This window comes from Spinacia oleracea, chromosome 1 (genome assembly GCF_020520425.1).
Source record: "Spinacia oleracea cultivar Varoflay chromosome 1, BTI_SOV_V1, whole genome shotgun sequence".
Lineage (NCBI taxonomy): Eukaryota > Viridiplantae > Streptophyta > Magnoliopsida > Caryophyllales > Amaranthaceae > Spinacia > Spinacia oleracea.
This window is the reverse complement of record NC_079487.1, coordinates 46,911,117-46,922,693: the sequence shown is the minus strand read 5'-3', so window position 1 is coordinate 46,922,693 and position 11,577 is coordinate 46,911,117. Positions and strand designations below refer to the sequence as shown.

General features: G+C 36.2%; 1 long non-coding RNA gene and 1 pseudogene across 1 annotated transcript; one reads left to right on the top strand and one right to left on the bottom strand.

Annotated features, from left to right (window-relative positions):
* Positions 1-1,998: 1,998 nt before the first annotated feature.
* LOC130465857 (uncharacterized) lies at positions 1,999-4,901 on the bottom strand. The gene is made up of 3 exons (XR_008925872.1): positions 4,620-4,901; positions 3,206-3,249; positions 1,999-2,234 (listed from the first exon to the last, which is right to left on the bottom strand). It is a non-coding gene; the product is annotated as an uncharacterized lncRNA (long non-coding RNA).
* A 5,690-nt stretch (positions 4,902-10,591) lies between these two features.
* LOC130466592 (uncharacterized) lies at positions 10,592-10,692 on the top strand (annotated as a pseudogene).
* The last annotated feature ends 885 nt before the right edge of the window (positions 10,693-11,577 follow it).

The following is an 11,577-nucleotide window of genomic DNA, read 5'->3' as shown; positions in this document are numbered from 1 at the left end:
ATAAATGATGTTTTATTATGATATTTTTGTGAAAGTGATTTACGATATTCTATTCTCCCTGATTGCAAATTAAATAAAATGAATTGAAATGAATTTACATTGTTAGGGTAGTATGTTACTGGGCCTCGGCTCACGATGTTGCTTTTGTTTTAGGTACGAAGAAGATCATGGGATGCCTTAGAGTGAGGATGCAACCATCAAATTCACGATCGATGTTTAGTAAAGATAATTATGTATCACTAGTAAAAAAATGGATGAACTAATTAAACTCTAAGTCAAATCTCAATTATTGAGTTGGATTTTAATATTTATCTTTAATCAATGTTAGGAATATTTATTAAAGTTCATTTAGATTTCGATGTAAATATTAAAGAATTAATCGAAGTAAAGTATAATTACTGTTACTCAACAGTAGTCAGTAAATATAAAAAGGTTATGTCGCCTTGTATTTCCCACGAGGGAGATACGGCAGTGACGCTCCGACTAAATTAGGGTTTCCGCTGCTAATTAAAGATAATTAACCTAATTAATGGTGTTTAGAAATCGGGGTGTTACGGTTTGGTATCAGAGCCAAGGTTCTGGGCCAGTAATGCTAAACCTTACGGGTTTTGCACGTAATAGAATTCATTAGGCTCGAAGCATAAAATTTTAATAATTGAGTTAAAAAGGAATGACTTAAAAAGGGATGAGTTAAAAAAAAATAAGTTAAAAAGAAATATTTTAAAATATTGTTAAGATAAGACAAAAAAAAAAGAGTGTGAGTGATAGGAACGGGGATCGGGAATGATTTCTCTATTATGCATGATTTGCAAAAATATCTTAGTTTTGTTTTGACAAAGAAGGAATTGTCTGAAGCATTGCATCTTTGCGACCAGATCAACGATGGCTTCAAGCGGAAATATTCCTATTGACGGCACAAGGAACGATAACGACGTCAACGATGGCAATGGTAATCACAAGTCTTCACTAACGCTGGAGGGAATGAAAGAAAGAATCAAAGCATTGCGCAAAGATCCCTTTTTCGGAGACAATCCAGGAGAAACGAGTGATAACCGAATGGACCTCATGAGATTGATAATGTCGGAACTTCTGCAAGGAAATCGTCAAAAGCCAAGGTCAGAGCAAGAAGAATGCTCCAACATGTTCAAGAAGTTCGCTTCTCATAATCCTCCTACATATGATGGCAAGCCAGACCCTACCGAATTTGATGAATGGATTAGCGACACTACTAGAAAAAGGGTTTATAACGACAAACTTTTTTGTCGTTATAAGTCTAAAAATTCGTCGTTAAAACCTTTAACGACGAACAAAGTTCGTCGTGTGTTTTGTCGTAATAGGTTCCGACGTTAATAGTATTAACGTCAACGTTCGTCGTGAATTTTACACGACGGAATCATTGTTTGTCGTTATTCATTAACGACAAAATAATTGTTTGTCGTTATTCATTAACGACAAAATACTTGTTTGTCGTTATTATGTATTCAATGACGTCGAACAAACAACAAATAACAACCAATAAAGTTGACGTAAAAAGAGAATCAAATTGACACAATAATTTTAATTATCGTCCAACAACGACAAAATATTTCGACGTTAATGTAACTATAAAAAATAAATATATTTTGTCGTTAATATGAAAAATATTTATAACATGCAATTCATTAAAAATCATAAAAAGTATATAGAATAATACACTAAATTTATATTAAACGTAATCAATAAACATAGGATTTATAATAAGCAATTTCAATGTGAGTCAAAACAACCAAACTAATAAGATCAAATAACTTGATCTATACTAAGAGTTAAATCTACAATTTTATCTATCGAAGCAAATGGAAATTTCATTACTAGAATGTATTTCAACATCATATATAGAATTTATGTGAAACCAAGAATCACACCCACGTCATCTTGTCTTTAAATTCTAAACTATCTCTTGTTTGATCTAAAACAAAAAAATCTACATCAAATATAATCAAGATTTGGAGCGTCCCTTCTTGGATTAGAGATATTGGAGTTTTTGTAGCAGCACATCTTAAATACTTGAACTCATGCGGTTCCTAAGTGCATTATTCTCTTCTTGTACCGTGCCCATGAGATTGGTAAAAATATGATTTTGTTACCTACACATAGAAGAAGACAAGGTGTCACCTTCATATATAAGAAGAAAAGTGAAAAATTACCTGGACATGAGGAAGTGTTGGTTCTTCCACTATTTCATGAGCTGCATCCTGCAACATGTATAACCACAACAAAATTAATATCATACACAAGAAACTCTAGTTACAACCAACTATCAAAGTTCTAATTTAGTTTCATGAAAATAAGCTTAAAGACTTCAGAGGAAGTTCAAGGAAGATTCTGGACATATTTGGTTTTAATAAGAGAAGTAAAATAAACTGCAGAGTAAACTGCAGCTACCAACAAAACACCAACACAATCCCACCTCAGTAAGTCTTTAAACACCACCTCAGTAGGTTTATTTCAGATAAATATCAGTTTATCAAAACACAATCCCCCCTAGCAGTTCTCAAGAACTCTACAACAGAAACTGAATTGAAAACAGTTTATTTCCCCAAAAGCTACCATAAGTCACTTAGAGCCTGGTTTAATTAGAACCATAATTTCTTTTTGACCTGTGTGAAGTGTGCCACGTATTTTCTGAGTTCCTGCAGTCCTGACTGAACAAGACCGAGATTTTTTATCCCCGTTTCTTTGGTTTTGGACAGTTCAGCTAATAGAGAAGGTTTCATAAGTTTTGGAGGCTGCAGTTTGTTGGTATGATGGGCAGCCTCATGTCAGTTCAACAAAAGGAAGTGTGGAAGTGGATGGTAGAATTGTCCTTGCTTTTTTTGGTTTAGTTCACATAACTTATATAATCAGGCTTAAACTGAAAGCTACATGTCTAATTCTTACAGTAACGACAATCCACATACGTACCTATTCTTATCTCCAATATCATCCCAATAGAGTACTCTCACTGGACAGATCTTTGCATGTTGTATAATGATCCCCATATGTCGTGCAAATAACTTGTGATATTCAAGCACCCATAAGAAAATTATAGAGCACAAAAGTTGCAGATCATATTGACACACAATACATAGATTACAGAAAAGAAAAAACAATAGCATTTGTAGTGAAAATAAACCGACTAAATAACACATAGCGCAAATACTGAGAGCAGAGCCAGAATACATACCACAAATTAAATTCACAGCTTGATTCTAACTACAAAATTCGCAGCTTGAATATGACCACGAGGAAAGCAAAGAAAGTATGAAACAACAATGAGTTAGAATTTGAGCTTTAAGGAGATAAGTATACACATTTTAAAGACATAGTAGCAAATCTTTATCACTGCAATGAAAGAAAATAAACGCCACACTAGAAAGAAAAAAAAACAAATGATAGGCAATAAAGAAGTTTATAATTCAGCCAGTATAACATTTAAGAAAATCACAAAAGAGGTAATCAAAGTACCTTAGAGATAGTAAAAGATCAATGAGTTTCACACACAAATGTAATCCAAAACACACGGACCAGTAGCAAGTCAAACTAAGGCAACATTTATGTATACACTAGAGGCCCGATTCATTAAAAAATCCAAAACTAAACCAGATAGGACATGGGTGCAATATCATTGCTCTAACACCATAAGCATATACAGTCCAAGAGACGTGGTATATCATTTTAGCTAAGCCATCCATGTTAACTGTGTCAGTAAGAGGATAAAGACTTGTTTTGATTACTTCTTCATGAGTAACAATGAAACGTTCCAGGAACATATTGTCTAGTGCATTAGCATCACACATTTGATAAATTAAAATAATTGGTCAGTTTTTGGTTTGAAAATGTTGCCACAAATTGTTTGTATGCAGAAGCACTACAGATATGATAAGTGCCTAGACGATACTGAACAATGAATAAACTCCATTAATCAATTGAGCCAAAAGAAAAAGCTACAGCAAAAGCTATTGTTCTTAGGGGAAGAATTGTTAACAAGGCCAAAAAATTTATTGATTATGGTCAAACCTTGATTATATAAAAAAGAATCCATTTTTTTCCCTTCATATACAAAACTTAAGAAATGTTGTATACCTGACCAGAAGATGAAAAGGGGAAAAACATCTATATGAGGAAGAAATAATGTTGGTAACAGCTGAGCATAATGAAATGGAATATTAGGGGAATTACAGTCCAAATTCTATCAAAATATTCAAATTGCAATTTAGAGAAATAAAAACAGTAAATTTAGGATTAAAAAGAGTACAAATCTACCTTTTCATCCAACAAAAATTCCTAATTCCTTTCAATTTTCACTTCGAAGGCGACTAGACAGTAGAATATACTTTGACCCGTGAGCCCAAAAGGGGTAATAATTAACAAGAAATTACAAATCTATTAACAAGAAAATTACAAATCTATAACTCGTCTAAGATTTTTTCTTTCTTGACAACACCTCATTTGAGATAAATCACCTATTTATCATTTTGCATTTATTAGAAAAACAGAATTTCAAGTCTCAAGAACAACTACATAAGGATTCAATTCACAATAATTAACGATAGAAATAACTGTTCCCCGTACAAATCAAAGAAAAAATAGGAAATTACCAGAATTGTTGCGGTCGATGATATTAACAGCTAGATCTGAACCCAAATTCATCGATCAATTACACCAAGAGGATAAATGAAGCCCTATATGGCTATATCACATTAATAAGTAAAATCATTACTGGGAGTAGAAAAGAAATTCAGAGGAATGGAATTTGAGAATCGCGTTTGGAGGCGATTTTAACCTAGGATTTTAGGTTAGAGGAGTGTAAAATTCGAGATGGGCTTCGAAAATGCTTTAGAAATGATAAATAACAACAAACAAATTTATTTTGTTTTTAACTTTTTTTTTTCTTGTTCACCACTTACGACGAACTGATTTCTCGTCGTAATACAATGCGGCACTTGTACTGGTAACGACTGTATATTGTGTTTGTCGTTATTATCTTGTCGTTATATATTCATTTTCTAGTAGTGCGATATGGAAAAGTTATTTGATGCTACGCAATGCCCCGAGAAGTGGAAGGTCAACTATGCCGTCTTTTACATGAAAGGACAAGCCAAACTATGGTGGAAAAGTGTTAGAGGAATCCAGAATGAGCCTGGTTTTGGTTGGGAAAAACTGACGGAAGCTATGCGGGAACAATTTTATCCCTATTCTCTGCAACTGCAAATGGAATCGGAATTTATCAAATTGAGTCAAGGAAAGAAGAATGTTCTGGAATATGCAGTGAAATTCAATGAGCTTGCTCGATTTGCCCCTGACCTGGTGACTACTGATAGGCAAAGGATGAATCGATTTGAAGGAGGATTAAACATTGAGATCCGTGATCGTCTCTCGAGTTCTAGAATTTCCACATTCCAAGAGTTGTATGATCGAGCAATTAACGTCGAAAGAATTATCAAGCTTCGAGAAGAAACATATGGAAAACGAAAAGGGAGCTTCGAAGAAAATAACCGAACAATAAGAAACAAAATGTCAATGTCAGCTATCAAGGAGGGAATAACGGAAACCAAAACTTCAACAAGAATCGTGGATGCGCCAAGTGTGGAAGATGGAACCATACTGAGAAAGAATGTCGAATTGGTACGCGAGATTGCTTCAAATGTGGTAGCAAAGATCAGAAAATCAGAGATTGTCCTCAAATACATCGAGAGCAAGGTGATAGGAGAAACGATGAAAACAAAGGAAATGGTGGCACTACCAATTTCAACCGTAATCCCCCACGTGGAGCAACTTCGAAAGGAAGAGTGTTTTTAATGCAAGGAAAAGACGATGATGCAAATGACAATGACGACTTCGCTAGTATGGAATGAAGAATGAAGCATAATGACCTTTTGAAATCGTGTGATCACACATCTAGAATATTTTAGAATAAACGATGGAAATTATGAAAGTAATATGCGCTAATCGAGTATCTAACTAAGATGTATTACCATCATTAGTTATATGAAGGTTATGCTTATGTATGAAATTTTCAATTAAAGGATTATGTGTTTAAGATATGCTTTATGGATTATGTTTATGCTGACATGATTGTATTGGTAATAACTAATCGTTACACATGAAAGTCGTCTTCGATGGAAGTTCTCCTGATCCCAGATTACGAGATTGTTACAATAAATGACTTTTACAAATTATTTGAGTATTGCAATTGTTAGATAAATATTTATTCTCATTTTCAAAATCATAAATTTTGCATTACTATTTTTGGTAAGAAAAATATTTTCAAACAAGATATCACAAAGTAAAATGGGAGCCTAGTCTAAGCTAACAAGTTTGCCCTTTTATGTTCTTTGCTCCTCGATCCTATTTTATGAAGTAAAGTGGAGATACGAAAGATGCTGGCAGAATGTAATTGACCTTAATGACGATTAAGGGTCGATATATAATTTTGCCCCTTTTGCATGTATTCTTTACTCTTCGATTCTAGGTCTCGAGTTGAAGCGGAGTCATTAAAGAAGATGGCGGAATGAAGGCTAGACAATGTCGGAATTGGAATGAAATTGTGAGATCTTGGTTTTAAAATAAAATATCGTACTTTTATTCAAATGTTTTCGATTTTCAATAATCATTTTATACGTCTAATTTTCAAGTTTCGAGGACGAAACTTTTTCTAAGGGGGTAAGAATGTAATACCCCGAATTTTTAAAGCTTGATTAATTATGCTAAATTATTTTTATTTAGCTTAAAACCGTTTTAAATCCTAATTTCAAACTTTATTTTAATTAACGAAGTTTTATTGCGATTGAGTTTTAATATCGTTACACGATTTATTTACTTTTCAAATTTTATAATTAATTTTTTTACGAGCTTAAACTACCTTTTTAAATCTTATTTATTTTGAATTTTTAATAATTTCGGAACATTCTTAAATTATTCGAAAACTAAATTATTTTATGTTATCGATATTTTATAAAGAATTATTTCAAAACTTGTTCTTAATTAAGGATTTCTATTTTCTGTCGATTTCTAATTATAGCAACATATTTTCAAAAATCTTGCCTAACTATGTGAAATGACCAAAATGCCCCTAAGGAACAAATTGGCATCTTTCGTTCTCCCTCCTTGCTATTCACGTACAAACAAGAAAGAAGCAGTTCCTTCCTTCCTTCCTCCTTTCCCCTAAATCAGTCCATATTCACTGCCTTGGTCTCCAAGGATCTCATCCTTCTTCCTCACACTACTTTCATGTTGACTTCATTTGATGATGTCATTAGCTTTTCCATAAAACTATAAAATGAGCAACAATCTGATTCATTCCTCCATACAAACCAATTTCAACATCACCATTTAAACTCATGAATTAAGTTCACCATCTTTGTTTCTATTTCAAACCACCACCATCACCGGCAGTAACTGCCGCCACCAACAACCACCGAAAACACCACCTACTCCAACCACTGTGAAGACCACCAATTCCAGCCACCGTGCCACCTCCCCTGTCTCTCTCGCCCTTGCGCCCAACTCCCTGCCTTCCTCTACTCCACGCAACCACCACCACCGGCGTAGCCCCACCACCGCGCCGCCCAGGTTTTGTCCACCCTCAGCCGACCACCACACTCCTCCCATCATTCTCAGCCACCCACCGAAACCACCACATCACCGCACAAAAGTCCCCTGTTTTTCCCCTGTTTACGCGACCACCTTCTCCCCCTCCCTTGATGTTCCGCCGCCGCAGAATTACCCCACCTCCGTCGCCTCTCCGGCGCGTCCCTGCTGCGCCGCCCAGCCAGCCGCCGCCTGTCTCCCTTCTTCTCCCCTCCTCCTTCGTGCCCTCCCCCTCCCCTGCTCTCGTGCCTCCCCTGCCCCGTGTTTCCCCTTCCAGAAAAAGAAAACAAGTTCCATTTAGGAACTTTGTTTCTTTTATTTCTCTAAGCCAAGCCCAAATCACTTAGCCCAATTTTCCCAATGTAAGTTTGATATCTTGGTCCATTTACTAATCTTAATGTTTTATGTAAATGATTACTTAAAATAATATTGATTTTTAATTATGATTTAATATATATATATATATATATATATATATATATATATATATATATATATATATATATATATATATTGACAAAAATCTGATTTAAATAATGTTTTCGTTAATTTATGAAATTCAAGTAATATATTTCCTGAAAACCGATTTATAAAATTATATTTTTATTAAATTCGTTATTTATTAATTCACTACTTATAAAATTTATTATTTATAAAATGTCGATTTTAATTTATTTATCGTTTTAGTACTAATTCAATAATTTAATATTTTGAAAGAATCGAACTCGGAACTCAGGACGAACGATCCATCGAACAAGAAGTATAAACTACGGTTGAGGTAACATCTATTGCTAACACCCACAATCCCCTTATGAAATGTGTTTAATGATATTGTGAAATGTCTTTAAAATGATATGCTTTTATTGGATTGTGGGATATGAAATGTGTTTATAAAGTGTGTTTTATGAATGATGATATTCAGACGTGTTTATGAATGATTTTATAAGAATGATGTTTGATGAGTTACGAATAAGATACGAAACATGATAAATAAAAGTGTAACAGGTTCTGGCAGTTAGTGGGGTTACTATTTCTAGGTCGTGCACGTACCGCCGTACCGCGGGACACCCAACAAGGGAGAGTGCTCCTTGAGGGTTACTGCAAGCTAAAAAAAGAAACTATTTAGGTACGGACCTATGTCCAACAAGGGAGAGTGCTCCTTGAGGACTATCGCAAGGTGGGAGACGTCCCGCAAGGCTAACTTGTCAGTTACCAAGTAAAATGAAGGTTTTGTGAAAGATAATGGGAATTACTAAAGTTTCAAGTTATAAATGATGTTTTATTATGATATTTTTGTGAAAGTGATTTACGATATTCTATTCCCCCTGATTGCAAATTAAATAAAATGAATTGAAATTAATTTACATTGTTAGGGTAGTATGTTACTGGGCCTCGGCTCACGATGTTGCTTTTGTTTTAGGTACGAAGAAGATCATGGGATGCCTTAGAGTGAGGATGCAACCATCAAATTCACGATCGATGTTTAATAAAGATAATTATGTATCACTAGTAAAAAAAATGGATGAATTAATTAAACTCTAAGTCAAATCTTAATTATTGAGTTGGATTTTAATATTTATCTTTAATCAATGTTAGGAATATTTATTAAAGTTCATTTAGATTTCAATGTAAATATTAAAGAATTAATCGAAGTAAAGTATAGTTATTGTTACTCAACAGTAGTCAGTAAATATAAAAAGGTTATGTCGCCTTGTATTTCCCACGAGGGAGATACGGCAGTGACGCTTCGACTAAATTAATTAGGGTTTCCGCTGCTAATTAAAGAAAATTAACCTAATTAATGGTGTTTAGAAGTCGGGGTGTTACAGTCACAATGGCATACAATTGCTTAGGAGGTTGACCTTGGGGTGGGAGACTTGTATGCACTTGTTGCTCTTTGATAGTGCTAGCTAGTTGAGCAAGTTGGGTCTCAATCATCTTCAAGTGAGTGTTGGATTGTTTGAATCCATCCTCGAACTCGACATTCTTTTTGGCTTGCGTCCCCACAAAAGACTCCATGAGAGCCTCAAAATTAGACTTGAGAGGCGGGAGTGGTGGAGGTGCAACGCCATAACCACTAAGGTTTGCTTGATATTGGTTGCCAAAGGTCCTCGGTCCATTGAATCCGGGAGGTGGCAATTGAGATGCACCATAAGGAACTCCCGAGTTCAAAGGATAACCCCCACTTGAGGCACCCCTAAATTTCCCATAAGAGTAGTTATAACCCCCTCCACCTTGATGGTTGGGATTATAACCCCCTTGGTTGTATTAGCCATGATTGCCAAAACCTTGAGCTTGACCATAGGGCGCTTGGCTTTGATAGCCTTGTGCTCTATAGCCACCTCGATTTTGGCTATCATACCCACTTCCTTGGCCATAGCCTTGGTGGGGACCATACATGGAGGGCCCTCTAGGTTGCCTAGCAAAATTAGGATTGTTAGGGTTATCATTCTTAGACCTCTCATTGATGGCATTAGCATAATCTACATCAAACTCTCCTTCATACGAAGGGACATAATCCACAAATGACAAGTTATGAACTAAGGGGCATGCATCGGGGGAATGACTATAGTCTTGGAAATTTTCACAAAAGAATGTGCCCGGAGGCATTGAGCCATAAGAACTAACCTTGCCCTTCCCCTTAGAGAGAAGAGTGGCCGAGGGAGGAGGGATTGTAGACGGTGATGGCGGTTGGCTTGGTGTATTTTCGAGCTTCTCCAAGCGTGAGGTAATCTTCTCTATCATCGGTGCTTGCTCTATGGCGTACACCGAACCCTTACCATCTTCACTTCTACCTTTCCCATCATAATTCCTTGTGCCTACATGCCAAGATTGGTAGTTTTGAACTACATCCTCAATGATTTCCTCTATTTGATCCTCAGTTTTATTCATAATGGGGCCTCCCGCGCCCACATCAAGACTTGTCTTCGAACTTGGACTCAACCTTAAGTAAAATGTTTGGAGCAACAACCATTTAGGAATCCCATGGTGTGGGCATTCCCTTTGGTACTCCTTGAAACGATCCCAAGCTTCGAAGAGTGACTCATCTCGCTTTTTCTCAAAGGATTGGATCTTGTGGCGACACTCCGCCGTCTTCCCATGCCATTAGAACTTGTTTAAGAATGCACTTGTCACTTCGGTCAAAGTGCGAAGTGAGTTGGGCTTGACCTCCTTGTCAAGCCAATCACTTGCTCGCCCAAGTAGAGAGAACCGAAACAATGTCAACCTCACATAATCCGATGTGACACCATTGTGCTTGATTGTGTCACAATAGTGCTCGAACTGTTTGAGATGTTCGTGAGGTGATTCATTACTCTTCCCACAAAAGGGGTGGCTTTGCACCAAATTGATCAAGGCGGGCTTGATCTCAAAGTTGTTAGCACCCGTTGTTGGGGCTTGAATACCACATGTAGCTTCGAATGCCCCCGGTATTCCCAAGTTCTTAACCGGGAGCGGCATGTTCTCAAACACTTGCTCACTCTCTTGTTGTTCCTCACCAACACTCAACGATGCGAATCTGTTATTGCTTGGTGAGCTAGACCGTACACGCCTTTGTCTCCTAAGTGTCCTCTCCAATTCAAGGTCAAGAGGATGGAGGATCCTTTCACGAGCACGCCCCTTAACAAGCATACAAACTCAAGAAGAACCGTGAGCAATGCCAAGGAAAAAGAATGCTAAGCGAAATTGCAATGTTTTTTGTATTTTCTAATGATGAACTAGTCTCAACTAAAACTCAAAAACAACAACCGTTCCCCGGCAACGACGCCATTTTGATAGGTGTATTTTCCGTCGTTGATAGAAAACAACCTATGCAAACAATATTTATAAAACCACTCAACTAACCGGCTAGCGGTAAGCAAAGGGATCGTCCCAAAGAAACGGTGGTAAATGAGTTTTAAAGTCAATCTAGTTCGAACAAGGATTTGGTTTTTGAATTGTCACTTTTAAGAATCTAAAAACGAAGAA